The 13,360-nt window shown below is 38.5% G+C and overlaps 1 protein-coding gene across 7 annotated transcripts in view; it reads right to left on the reverse strand.

Annotated features, from left to right (window-relative positions):
• The window catches only part of RAD51B (RAD51 paralog B), a 787,871-nt gene that overhangs the window by 493,685 nt on the left and 280,826 nt on the right, over positions 1-13,360 (reverse strand). The window lies entirely within an intron of this gene.

The following is a 13,360-nucleotide window of genomic DNA, read 5'->3' on the forward strand; positions in this document are numbered from 1 at the left end:
TACTGTCAGGATTTAATTAGTTAACATTTGCAAAGAACATAAAACACACCAGCATGGAATAAGCAGTACGTGTTTGTTACAATAAACTTTTAAAAGTATGGCTGGTCTACTTTTTTTTTTTTTTTTGAGACAGAGTCTCACTCTGCTGCCAGGCTAGAGTACAGTGGTGTGATCTCAGCTCACTGCAACCTCTGCCTCCCAGGTTCAAGCGATTCTCCTGCCTCAGCCTCCCGAGTAGCTAGGACTACAGGTGTGTGCCACCATGCCCAGCCAATTTTTGTATTTTTAGTAGAGATGGGGTTTCACCATGTTGGACAGGATGGTCTCGATCTCTTGACCTCATGATCTGCCCGCCCGCCTCAGCCTCCCAATGTGCTGGGTTTACAGGTGTGAGCCACCACGCCCGGCCTGGTCCACCTTTAATTTGTCATATGTGACCCTGCTCACAGCAAAACAAAATATTAAAACCACTGGATAGCAAATAATTTAACTAAAAATTAAATTTTCAATTCAGACGTTTGATTCTTAACTCATTTTGATTTTTAAATTACACAGTCTAGATCCTGTTTTGGAAGTTTTTCCATGTTTGGGCAAGTCACATTTTAAGCCAGACTACAAATAGATCAGGTAGTTTACAGATAGGAAAAGTGTCTCATTTATACCTTAAAACTAACATAGAGTCACATTTTCTATAAATAATATAAGAGGACCAAGATTTTTAAAAATATGAACTATGAAGAGGGTATTCGATTATCTAACTTGTTCAAATGGCTGAGTTTCTTTTTATAGAGTATGGTGAATGGTGGGCTTTGGAATCTCATATTTAGAATCTTCAACCAGCCCTGAGGTAACTTAAGGCTCTACTGAAAATTTCCCTACTTGGCAAGAAATTAACTAAGTATGAGGATTTCTCTCCTCATCCCATATCCTCCTGTGCATGCTTGTAAGTATTACTTGCTTGGCTTGCTTTTAATCTTATTGGAATGTAACCACTCCCAAAGCACTGAAAGCATTCACTAAGATTTGCACACACTGCATTTTGGATGAATGAGGAAGATTCTGTGACAGAAGATGGGAAGTAAGGATATTCAATCAAATCCATGAAATACTGACAGGCAACACAAGCTTATCATAATAAGAAATGAGAATCAAATTGTAAGCTCCATGAGGGCAGAACCTATGTCTATGTGTGTACTAGTCCCCATTATAACCCTGAACCCAGCACAATCTTGACAAAGCTAGTAGGTGTGCAGTATTTCTGGAATGAACAAATGGACTGCCAAAAGGAAAAGCTAAAGGCTAAATTTAAATAAACAAAGCAACATGGGATGTTGCTGCGCCATCTAATACAGTTGGGATTGTGTAAAAAGGAAAATATTAGTAATATGAAGTGTTTATTTACAATAATCCATTGTACAAGTAGAATCACATGTCCTCTTTCCAGTCTGTAATTAAATCTTGCTGAAACTCAAAATGAAACTACCTCAGAAAGTGAGATTTTCCTTTGCTACATTAATTAAAACACCAGGGAAAAGGTAGTAGAATAGAGTAAAACACACAGACATTCCACTGCACTTAAACACTACGTACTGAATGGTTTTACTCATCCTAAAATTTAACTGCATCTGCACTGGTAACACATCTGAGCTGAAAAAGAAGGTAGAGCAGGTAATTTGGCAATATAAAATTCTTAAGATCAATAAAAAGTATGCAGAATGTATGCTTCATTCCTTAAAATATTAATCATAAAAATAACATAAAATCATCTTCATCAAAATGTAAAACTTTTGCTCTGCAAAAACCCTGTTAACAGGATAAAAAGGCAGTTTACAGAATGGGAGAAAATATTTGTAAACCATATATCAAACAAAGAACTTGTATCTAAAATACGAAGAGCATTACCAAAATTCAACATTAAAAAATCAAATAATCCAATTAGAAAATTAGCAAAAAATATACACAGACATCCTTTCACTCAAGCAGGATATACAGATGGGAAGTAAGCATATGAAAATATGTTTAATGTCAATTAGTCATTAGAAAAATGTAAATTAAAATCACAATATTATTATCACCTATCAAAAATGGCATTTAAAAATTAATGATAACACTAAATGATTTTGGATCACTCACACACTGCTGGTGGAAATGTAAAATGGAATTGCCATTCTGGAAAACAGTCTGATAGTTCCTTTTAAAACTAAAAGTAGATTTACTATACAACCCAGGATTGTACCCTTTGATACACATCTCAGAGAAATGAAAACTTTTCTCGTAGAAATTTGTACATGAAGGTTTGTAGCAGCTTTAGTCATAATAGTCCCATGCTGAAAACTATCCAAATATCCTTAAAAGGGTGAATAAAGAAACTATGGTACATCCACACAACAAAATACTACTCAGCAATAAAAATAAATGAATTCTATATGCATGTAACAACTTGGATGAACCATAAGAAAAGTGGAAAAAGCCAATCACAAAAGGCTACATACTGTATAATCATTTATATAATATTTGTGAAATAATATGATTACGGAGATGGAGAATGGATTCATGGTTACTAGTGGTTAGGGAATATAAGATGCGGTGGGTGTGGCTAGCAGGATGTGGCACGAGATGCTTCTGATAATACAGTGAGGCATTTTGATGGATGCTAGTGGTTATTCAAAGCTACGCATTATGACACACACAAATGAATGCATGCATTACTGGTGAAATAAGTTTTATGGGTTGTACCCATATTGGTTTCCTGGTTTTGATACTGTACTTGAGCCATGAAATATGTCAACACTGGGGAAGACTGGGTGAAGGATATATATGACCTCACTGTACATTTCTTTGTATCTTGCTATGAATATATAATTAGTTCAAAAAATAATGTTTTTTTAACAAGCCAAAATAATCTTTAAAAAAATCATTCAGATTTGGCCAGGCATGGTGGCTCACGCCTGTAATCCCAGCACTTTGGGAGGCTGAGGCGGGAGGATCACGAGGTCAGGAGTTCAAGACCGGCCTGGCCAAATATGGTGAAACTCCGTCTCTACTAAAAACATACAAAAATTAGCTGGGCATGGTGGTGTGTGCCTGTAGTCCCAGCTACTCAGGAGGCTGAGGCAGGAGAATCACTTGAACTCGGGAAGCAGAGGTTGCAGTGACCTGAAATCACGTCACTGCACTTCAGCCTGGGCGACACAGTGAGCCTTTGTCTCAAAAAAAAAAAAATCATTTGGTAAGAGTACTGTCTTTGAAGGTAACGTGACTTTAAATCCACAGGTTCCATTTTATAAAAAGCATACATGACTTCTCTTCTACCAGACATTCATTTTTAGAAAATAAAACATTTTCCTCTATCCTCAAATTCAAAAATAGCTGAATAAATATTCCTCAGTTTCCAAACAGAGTAATCCTTGAGTTGAAATACACAGAAAAAGAAAATTCCAAATATAAACCAATATGTGCCTGCCTTACCTGGAAAACAGCTAGAATCACATCATCTCTGAGTTGGAAAGAACTTCAAGTTCTTCCAGTTCAAATTCCCACCAACATAAGATTCATTTCTCTAATATTTCTGATTGAGCTAACCTTTTGAATACATGCAGTTACTATATTGCCTGCCCACCATATTCTTTTCTGGAAAAAGCATCCCTCTTTTTTCTGTGAACTGCTCTTCTCAATTATGGTTCTCCTAAGAGCCAATTTTTTCCATCCTGAGATCAGTCCAGAAAAGGCAGTGGAGCCAAACTAGGGGTCCTGCCCCTTGGCCTTGTTTGATTTGCTCAGAATTGGGCACTTGGCCCAACCTGGACCAAAGAATTTTTCCAAGGTTTTTCTCACTAAATGTGCTAGAGAGAGTTTCTCTTCATTGTTGGGAGATGTATAACCCAGGCATGCTTAGCAATCAGGTTTCACATAATGTGCATAAGAGAGTCTGCAGAGGAAAAATGAGCTAATACTCTGAGAGAAGCAGAGATGAAAGAAAGAGAAACAAGGAAAGCTGCATTTGAGTCTCTGGTTCTAGTTGTTTCTGGGGCCCAGTGGGATGTCTGCCCTCTCCACAGTTTGGCTGTTCAATCCTTTCTTTGTTCACATGAGACATTCCTAATATTTTTCCACTAATTTCCTCTTTTTACCAAGCTAGTTCAAGTCACGTTTCTACCACATGCAATGAAAAGAACATCCTACTATGAATAAGAAGTCCATAACTCACAATACAGCCTGTTAAGAGCTCTAATTGTTAGAATGTTCTTCCTGATGTTGAAACACATAAGCCTCCATGGATATTCCAACCATTGCCCTACATCCTTACCAAGGCTCATCCTCCTCTTTCCAATATTCAAAGATTATGATCACAAAACCTTTGTGGACATTTGTTACCTTTTTGTCTGTACGGCACATATTTCCTTACTATTTTGATAACAGTACCCCCATTCTTTGAGGGAAATTACCTCTACCCCACTGAATGCAGTCTAGTAGGATTATAAGTCAAGATTCCCTGCCATTCTTTAGCCAAAGAGTGAACATATGACCCAAGCCAGATCCCCTAGCTTTGAATCTTAACAAAAACACTGAAAGTTGCTGGAGTGTCATAACTTTGGCAGGGAAGCCAGAAGAATGTGACTGCCAGGTTTACTGAGCCCTCTTAAGCTGTTCTTTCCCTGTCCTTTCTGAGCCTGATTCTTCCTCCTTCTCTTTGACTCTGTAAACTCTTTAATAACTTTCCAATAAGAAATGCCATTAACTAGTTAGTTTATATAATTAAACAAGTCTATCTTAAACATATCCCAAAAGTTTTCTCTTTTTTGAGCTAAGTAATCTCAGCTTATTGAACTGTACTTCAGGTGACTTGATTTCCAATCCATAATCTGATTGGTTGCCTCAACATTTATCAAAACTCTTTGTGAACACATGGCAGTCAGGTCTGATCAGAACAGAGAGAGATAGGAAGAATATGCCACTCTTCTTTTGTTTTAAAACAGAGTTTCGCTTTGTCACCCAGGCTGAAGTAAAGTGGTGCGATCTCGGCTCACTGCAACCTCCGCTCACTGGGTTCAAGCGATTTTCCTGCCTCAGCCTCCCAAGTGGCTGGGATTATAGACGCATGACACCACGCTTGGCTAATTTTTGTATTTTTAGTGGAGGCAGGGTTTCACCATGTTGGTCAGGCTGGTCTTGAACTCCTGACCTCAGGTGATCCGCCCACCTTGGCCTCCCAAAGTGTAGGGATTACAGGCGTGAGACACCGTGCCTGGCAAATACATCCATCTTTGATCTCAACACGTACTTCTGTTAATGCAGCTCCAAAGCCCACATCATGAGCACATGACACTGAGGCAAATTTTGAGTTTATAGACAACTAAAATCTTAAGTCATTTTATATTAACTTCTATAAAATTAAATATTTTCAGCCATATAGTATACAGTTTACTTTTAAAATTCTAAGTGACATTGCAGCCTTTTAGGCTTGATGTAGTTTCAGTTAAGTCTACAAAAGTTTACCAATGTAATGATATGGTTGTCACTGACTTTAGGAATACAGATTGAGTTTTATTCTCCAACAATGTGACAAGGGAATAAAATAATAACAATCCTGTTTATCACTCTTCTCTAAAGGAATTTAATAATTCTAAATTTGGATATTTGAGTCACATAAAGTAATTAGCTAAATACATTTGTATAAAAGAACCTCTGAGCCACTGATACTCAAATGAATAGAGCCAGACTTTTCCTAAGAGATGAAAAAACAAAATTTACTAAATAGAAGACACACACACACACAAACACACACACATACACACACACAAAATCAGCCATAACATCTGCCATATAGATCAGGCCTTAAGAACCAGTAGATTATGGAGGCTGACTTGACAACTCTCAACAATTTGTGACTGCCAAGCACTTTTGTCTGATGTTTACAGGAATTCCCATAGGAAGGAATTCCCATTTCACCTTTAAAATTTTATTTTCAGGATTCTTACTTTAGTTCAGAAAGTTTATAATGCTCAGAGATCTCAAGGCTTCAGCAAAAGAATCAATTTCTACAAAAAAAGAGTTAGAGGAGATTGGCTAAAGAAAAATTATTAGATATTTTGTTTGAATTTCTGAGATCTTTTCCATTTAAATTTTAACCATGGCTTTAATCCAAGATATGCTATACAATGAGAAGTTTGAAGAACAAATACAGTTGTAAAGCAATAGAGAGATGATTCCTAAAAGGGAGGGCTGGCTGCCTACTCTGTTCCCCAACATTGGTTTTCATCTTGGTGAATTTATCTTCATTCCAGGATCTAAATCTCAGCTAATCAGTTTGAAAACCCAATCTTATAAATACAGCAAGAGGAGACCCACATTAAACAGATTCACAGAGGCTGATGTATATAATCAGAACGTTGATATATTAATCTCCTCAGAGAAAATCAATTGCTACATAGACCAGGAACACCTGAGTCAGCCACACTAGCGTATTTTCTCTTCTGAAGGCACCCTCTATAGACCAGAGAACAACCTCTAGGAGTTGAGAGCAGTCTCTGGCTGATACCAAGAAAACAAGACTTCAGTTCTATAGCTGCAAAGGAATGAAACCTGCCAATAACAGGAATGATCTTGGAAGAGGACCATGAGCTCCAGATAAGAACACTGCCAACCAACACCTTGATTTCATTTCAGCCTGAATAGAAAACTCAGCCATACTGTCCTGGATTTCTATCTACAGAAATGCGAGCTAATAAATGGATGTTGTTTTAAGCTGCTAAGTTTGTGGTTACACTGCAATAGAAAACTAACACACCTATAGACCAATGATTCTCAAAATGTTATTCCCCAACCAGCATCACTATCATCTAGGAACTTGTTAGAAATGCAAATTCTTGGGCCATAAGAATCTGGGGATAGGGCCTAGCAATCAGTACTTTAACAAGGCCTCCAGTTAATTCTAAAGTATATACTAAGTTTGAGAACCACTGAAGTACACTCTGTTTGTAGGCACAGGCAACCTTTACCTTGTGATTTGATCTTGTCCATGCTTCTATAGATGACTAGTATCTGCTATTTAGTTTTGCAGTCAAGTCTTTTATTCTTTCAAGATCATAGTATTTAAGAAAATTGTGTAAATTTCCACTGTGATCCTGTGCTTATCGATTTCTAGTTTAACTCTAGGGAGAAACCTAATTTTCCCCTTTAAGTGACAGGCACCTCATTGCTGTTCCCCTGTGGTATCTACATTGAACCAGACACTAGGTACAATGTAGTAGTTGTAGTTAAACTACCAAATTGATGTTAAACTACATTATTCTCTAGTTAAAGAATAATGTGACATATGTAAGTCTTTAAGTTTTAGCTGTGTTGTCACCCCAAACTCTATAAACTCATAAAGTTCTCAGTTTCAGCAATCAGTGTTTGCCTGGAAGTGAGCATCCTACCTCAGTATATAAGGAAAACTCATAGGTATAGTAGAAAGAGGCTTGAACAAGCAGCCAAGAGACCTAGGTTCTAGTTTAGGCTCTACTATGGCCTTGCTGTGTAACCTTAAACAAGTAAGTTAACATCTCAGAGCCGATTTCCTCATCTGTAAAATAAAAGCCTCTAAGTAAAGCATCTACAGCTAAATCCTTCTGTGGCTTTCTCATTCACAGTGCATTCTTCCAGAAGCAAGACCAGTGCCCTTGATGACAAAAAAGAGCAAGATACAAAGTAGTAAATGATACAGCAACTGGCTTAGTTTGTGTCTCCTAAGAAGAGGAAAAGCCTAGATACCTTCTCATCTCTAGGAAATTACCTTTCGAAGTAAAGAAAAATTTCAATGAAAAACTACATATTAACTCTTTTAAAATAGAGAGCTACCAAAACTAGCTTGAGAATTTAAATTAAAATTATGAATGCTAACTTAGTAAGAGCTGTGTATTTGTTACCAAGTTCATTTCATCTGAGAACAGAGATACAAAGCAGTACATGTAAGCCCCCCCATCTATAAGGATTTTTTGAGATAGGGTCTCCCTCTGTCACCTAGGCTGAAGTGCAGCAGCATGATTTTGGCTCACTGCAACCTCTGCCTCCCGGGTTCAAGTGGTTCTCCCACCTCAGCCTGCCAAGTAGCTGGGGCTACAGGCGTGTAACACCATGCCCAGCTATTTTTTGTATTTTTTGGTAGAGATGGGGTTTCACCATGTTGGCCAGGCTAGTCTCGAACTCCTGACCTCAAGTGATCCATCCACCTCGGTCCCCCAAAGGGCTGGGATTATAGGAGTGAGCCACTGTGCCTGGACTATAAGCCCCTTTTTAATGAAACCTACACTCTGTCAGGTTTGACCTGAAAATTACAGATAATTTGATTGCAAAGAAACTTTACTCTTGTGATCTAATTGATTTCTCTTCACATTAACTTTTCTGAAGGTCTATTTCTCTGGGTGAGAATCTAAGCTAAAGATAGAGACACAAAAAGGATTAAGCTTCTAAAGGAATGAAGTTTGATCTTCCAAAGGAAGAACTTGGAACAATCAAAACCAAACCCATATTCTAGCTTCTAAATACCACCATGTGTAGAAGGTTTCTACATTTCTCTTAAAAGCCATTTAGTCCCAGTAATTCTTCCCAAGCGGTAAAAAGAATTTTCACTTTAAAGTTAACGAATTTTTATGGGTTTTTCTAATTGTATCATACATTCATTTTTATATTCCATTCAATAGATATTCGTTGATCATCTACCATGCTCTCCAGGCCCTCTGCTAGGAACCTGGGCATAAAAGGTATAGCGCCTACTCACAGGGAACTTACATTCCTGGGGCACACAAACTAACAGGCAATTCCATCATGAGATACAATGAAAACTCTAAAATTTAATTCTATCTGATAACAGATCAATTCTACTTAATCTTCTAAGAAATGACAGAATACCATCTCTGGGTTTTAAAGTAAGAGTGAATAAGCAACATACCTTCCTATCATGATGATATCAACTAATGAAGCAGAATACTTCATTGTTACTTGTGGTTCTCCAGGGACAAAAAGCATTATTGTGCGTGTGTGTGTGTGTGTGTGTGTGTGTTACAATGTACAATTGTTATTTATGACTTATTACTACACAGTACAGCTAACTTTGGAAAATGAGCCCCTATATTTCCCATTCATATACTCAAGGCCACCATTCACTGGATAAATCCAACATTCATTCAATACAAATTAATGAGTACTCTGTGTTGCAGCACTATGCTAGGCCCTGGGCTAATACAGATGGAGGACTTAGTCCTATCCCCGTGGAATTTGCAGTCTAATAGAAGAGACAGCTATATAAACAAATCATTGAAACGGTATGTGAATAGTGCTTTTAAGAGCACATAATCCTAGCAGAGCACAGGGAGTGAACAGACCACTCAGGAGGAAACCAGGTGGGTTGGGGTGGCTGCCTGATCTATAGCTACATTCAATGGTCTGGGTGGAGTAGTTTGGGAAATACAAAAATAAATAAGACAAAGTCTCCATCCTGATCTCCATGGTAAATAGGGAGAGAGATGAAAAAATATAATTTGGGGCACATATATGAGATAAGCCCTTTTACAGAGGGTCAAAGTGCTTTGGAAAAGCAGAACAGAGGATGACTACTTTCTTTTAAGGGCACTGGAGAAGGCTTCACAAAGGAGGTGGTATCTGAGGTAGCTCATTAGCTTATACTGTGGAAGGTTCTATTTATACCAACGGACATAAATTATTTCAGTTCTGAAGAGGTGCTTTTAGATTTTCCCTTAGCTACTTTAAAGTCTTTATTGAGAAACTGCAATAAGCAAATATATTCTCTGTAGAAAGAATCCACCCAAACACCTTGAGATTCTCATTCCATGTATTTCACACATGATATCTTTTAAGTCTGGGAAAGTAGACTAGGAAATGTTTCAAATACTCAAGGGCCTCAAAACATATATGTTGGAAAGTGTACCTAATTTCCAAAAAAGGTCGAATTGCAGAAGAATCCATTTTGATTGGAAAACAAGCTGCTCACTTCTGGTATGGAACAAATGCTGCAGTTTTAGCGTTAAAGAAGTAAAAAGCACCTCTGCCGTCAAGAAAGTCATGGTACAGCCTCTTCTTCAGCTCAGCAGCAATCTCATACTTATCAATGTGTCACACATTAATACCCATTTTCTTTAGTGAGGGGCTATGGTTTTATGCAGTTATTCAAAGGAGTAGAACACTTCTGACTGCTGCTTCCAATCGTTGCTGACAACGACTTAGGACTAGAAGACTTGAATATAAAATAATCCATAAAGAAGGAAAGTAATTTTGTAACTGCTGAGTATGAGACTTTTTTTTGGCATACACAAAACCTAAATGGCTCCCCCAGAACAACAGCATGCACAACAATAGAATCAAGGCAGCAAACATGTTCAGGAAACAAGGCTACATAAACTAAGGAAAGTGCTAAGTATGAATATGAATATCTAAAAGCTGATAAAGGAATGATTTTTGTTGTTACTATAGTAAAAAATTATTAGCACAAAAAAAAAGCATGGCTATAAAACAAAAAACAAAGATGTGTATAATTCAATCTCCCTTATATTATAATTATTGCAACCAAGTTATTCATATCAGATCTAGCACTAGAGAAATCATGGGAAAACACCAGGATTAAAGAAGAGTGCCCATCTAACATAAATGTTGATAGTCATTATGAAGATCAGGTATGGGATGACTTGCTTCAACTTCTTAGGTATCATTCTGATAACTCCTTTATAGACTCTGTTTTCATGTGATCCTATGGGACGTTGGTGCTTTCTAAATGACACCATGAGAATGAGTTTCAGTGGAGCTACAGTTCTAAAAACAGAGCCTTCCATCAATTTTCATGGCAGATTACATGATATTTAAGATCAACTGACTAATAATCCAAAAAGGGATTTATCTTTTAAAAAATCTCTTAAATACCTACATGGTTACAATGGCTCCAGAAGTGAGACACTTTTTTCCTTTTCCCAGGAATATCCAATTCTCCTGGCAACTAAACTGACCACAGTCAAATTGCACAGATTTTTTTTTTTCTACAAACCTGGATATGTACACATTAACCAAAGTGCTCTGCCACTGCTCACAAATATTAAAGTTCAGCTTGCAAGCACAGTCATTTGCATTGATGAAGCCCCAGTTCTAAGCAATATCAGATTAAGTTCACATTCAGATGAACATAGGGCACTGAGAATTACACAGCCAGTTACTTAGGAACGACTGCATGTGCTTTTCCATTGCAGTTTTTCTTCCAGCTCTCATGGAAACAAGCACTGCCACAGCCCCTTGATGAGCCAGCAGAGCCCAGTCATCTGGCAACAATGACGGGTATCTGGCATCTGAGAGGAATATCAACTAAAGATAATGAGAGAATTAAAAAGAAGTAAACACAAGACAATTCTTTTTCACCCCCTTAGATTCTGCATTTCCACTTGCTTGATTCAGTAAGTGTTTTGTTTTGAATGTTGTGTAAATGAATGCTACAGCCCTATGTAATTTTTAAACCACTTTGCTGTGTGTCTCATATGGATATCAATAATGTTACTGCTGGCATGAGTGCACCATAAAGCATATGACTCCCTGATGTAACTTTTTTTTTTTTTTTTTTTTTGAGACGGAGTCTCGCTCTGTAGCCCAGGCTGGAGTGCAGTGGCCGGATCTCAGCTCACTGCAAGCTCCGCCTCCCGGGTTCACGCCATTCTCCGGCCTCAGCCTCCCGAGTAGCTGGGACTACAGGCGCCCGCCACCTCGCCCAGCTAGTTTTTTGTATTTCTTAGTAGAGACGGGGTTTCACCGTGTTATCCAGGATGGTCTCGATCTCCTGACCTCATGATCCACCCGTCTCGGCCTCCCAAAGTGCTGGGATTACAGGCTTGAGCCACCGCGCCCGTTTTTTTTTTTTTTTTGGGTTTTTTTTTTTTTTTTGAGACGGAGTCTCACGCTGTTGCCCAGGCTGGAGTGCAGTGGCGCGATCTCGGCTCACTGCAAGCTCCGCCTCCTGGGTTCACGCCATTCTCCTGCCTCAGCCTCCTGAGTAGCTGGGACTACAGGCGCCCGCCACCTCGCCCGGCTAGTTTTTCTTTTTTGTATTTTTAGTAGAGATGGGGTTTCACTGTGGTCTCGATCTCCTGACCTTGTGATCCGCCCGCCTCGGCCTCCCAAAGTGCTGGGATTACAGGCTTGAGCCACCGCGCCCGGCTGTAACATTTTAAATAAGGATACACTTCTCATCTAATGTGACATTATGCAGGAGAATTTCACTTTGTCACCTGTTTGTCATGAGAACTTGAGAAAACTATATAATCTTTTTTTTTTTTTTTTTTCCAGTCAGAGTCTTGCTCTGTCACCCAGACTGGAGTGCAATGGCACAATCTTGGCTCACTGCAACCTCCACCTCCCAGGTTCAAGTGATTCTCCTGCCTCAGCCTCCCAAGTAACGGGATTACAGGTGCCTGCTACCATGCCCAACTAATTTTTGTATTTTTAGTAGAGATGGGGTTTCACCATGTTGGCCAGGTTGGTCTCAAACTCCTGACCTTATGATCCGCCCACCTCAGCCTCCCAAAGTACTGAGATTACAGGTGTGAGCCACCACACCCGGCCTTACATAATTTCTTTCAACTGTATATATCTCATCATTATAATAAGAATAAGAAAACCTATCTTTTTTCTCCTTAATGGCTTGTGAGGCCTATGTATTAATCAAAAATGAACAAAAATAATTCACAAACTCAGTGACATCAAGGAGCTAGTTCGCTGTTTTACTTAACAAAGAATTATTCTATGGCTTCAAAAAATAGAGCCACCACATGAAATATCTAAGTACAAAAACACACTATATTGTATAGATTTTTGTGTGTGTATGGCTGCTAGAAGTTTGAAATCACCCAAAGTCTTCTGAATCTGCCACTCTCTGAATAAGACAGGTACCAATACCATTGCACCTCTATTAGGAATACAAAGGCTTACAGTAAAATTGGATGAAACTGCTTACTCAGAGTCACTCAGCAGCTCTGTGGTAGGAATGGAAAATAGGCTGAACCCACAGTGTTGGATGGTACTATGAGTCTACCCTTTCCTTCTTCCATTTAAGGACATTTCCAAAATGATAGCTCCAATCTTCATATGTGCTTATTATACAGTGTGCCACCATTACAAAATTTAATTTTTTTAAAAATGGGGGAAGAGTTCCATTCCCCCACATATCCATTTGCCAGATGATTTAAATAGCACATCATAGGTCTCTGACGCACAGAGAGTCCAGAGAGCTAATGCATCATTTTGGAATACTTAAAGCCTGAAGAAACACAGAGTCAAATCATAGCAGGACCAACAAGGCTTTTTATCCAAGATGGATAAATGAAATTCCATG

Source organism: Macaca thibetana, chromosome 7 (genome assembly GCF_024542745.1).
Source record: "Macaca thibetana thibetana isolate TM-01 chromosome 7, ASM2454274v1, whole genome shotgun sequence".
Classification (NCBI taxonomy): domain Eukaryota; kingdom Metazoa; phylum Chordata; class Mammalia; order Primates; family Cercopithecidae; genus Macaca; species Macaca thibetana.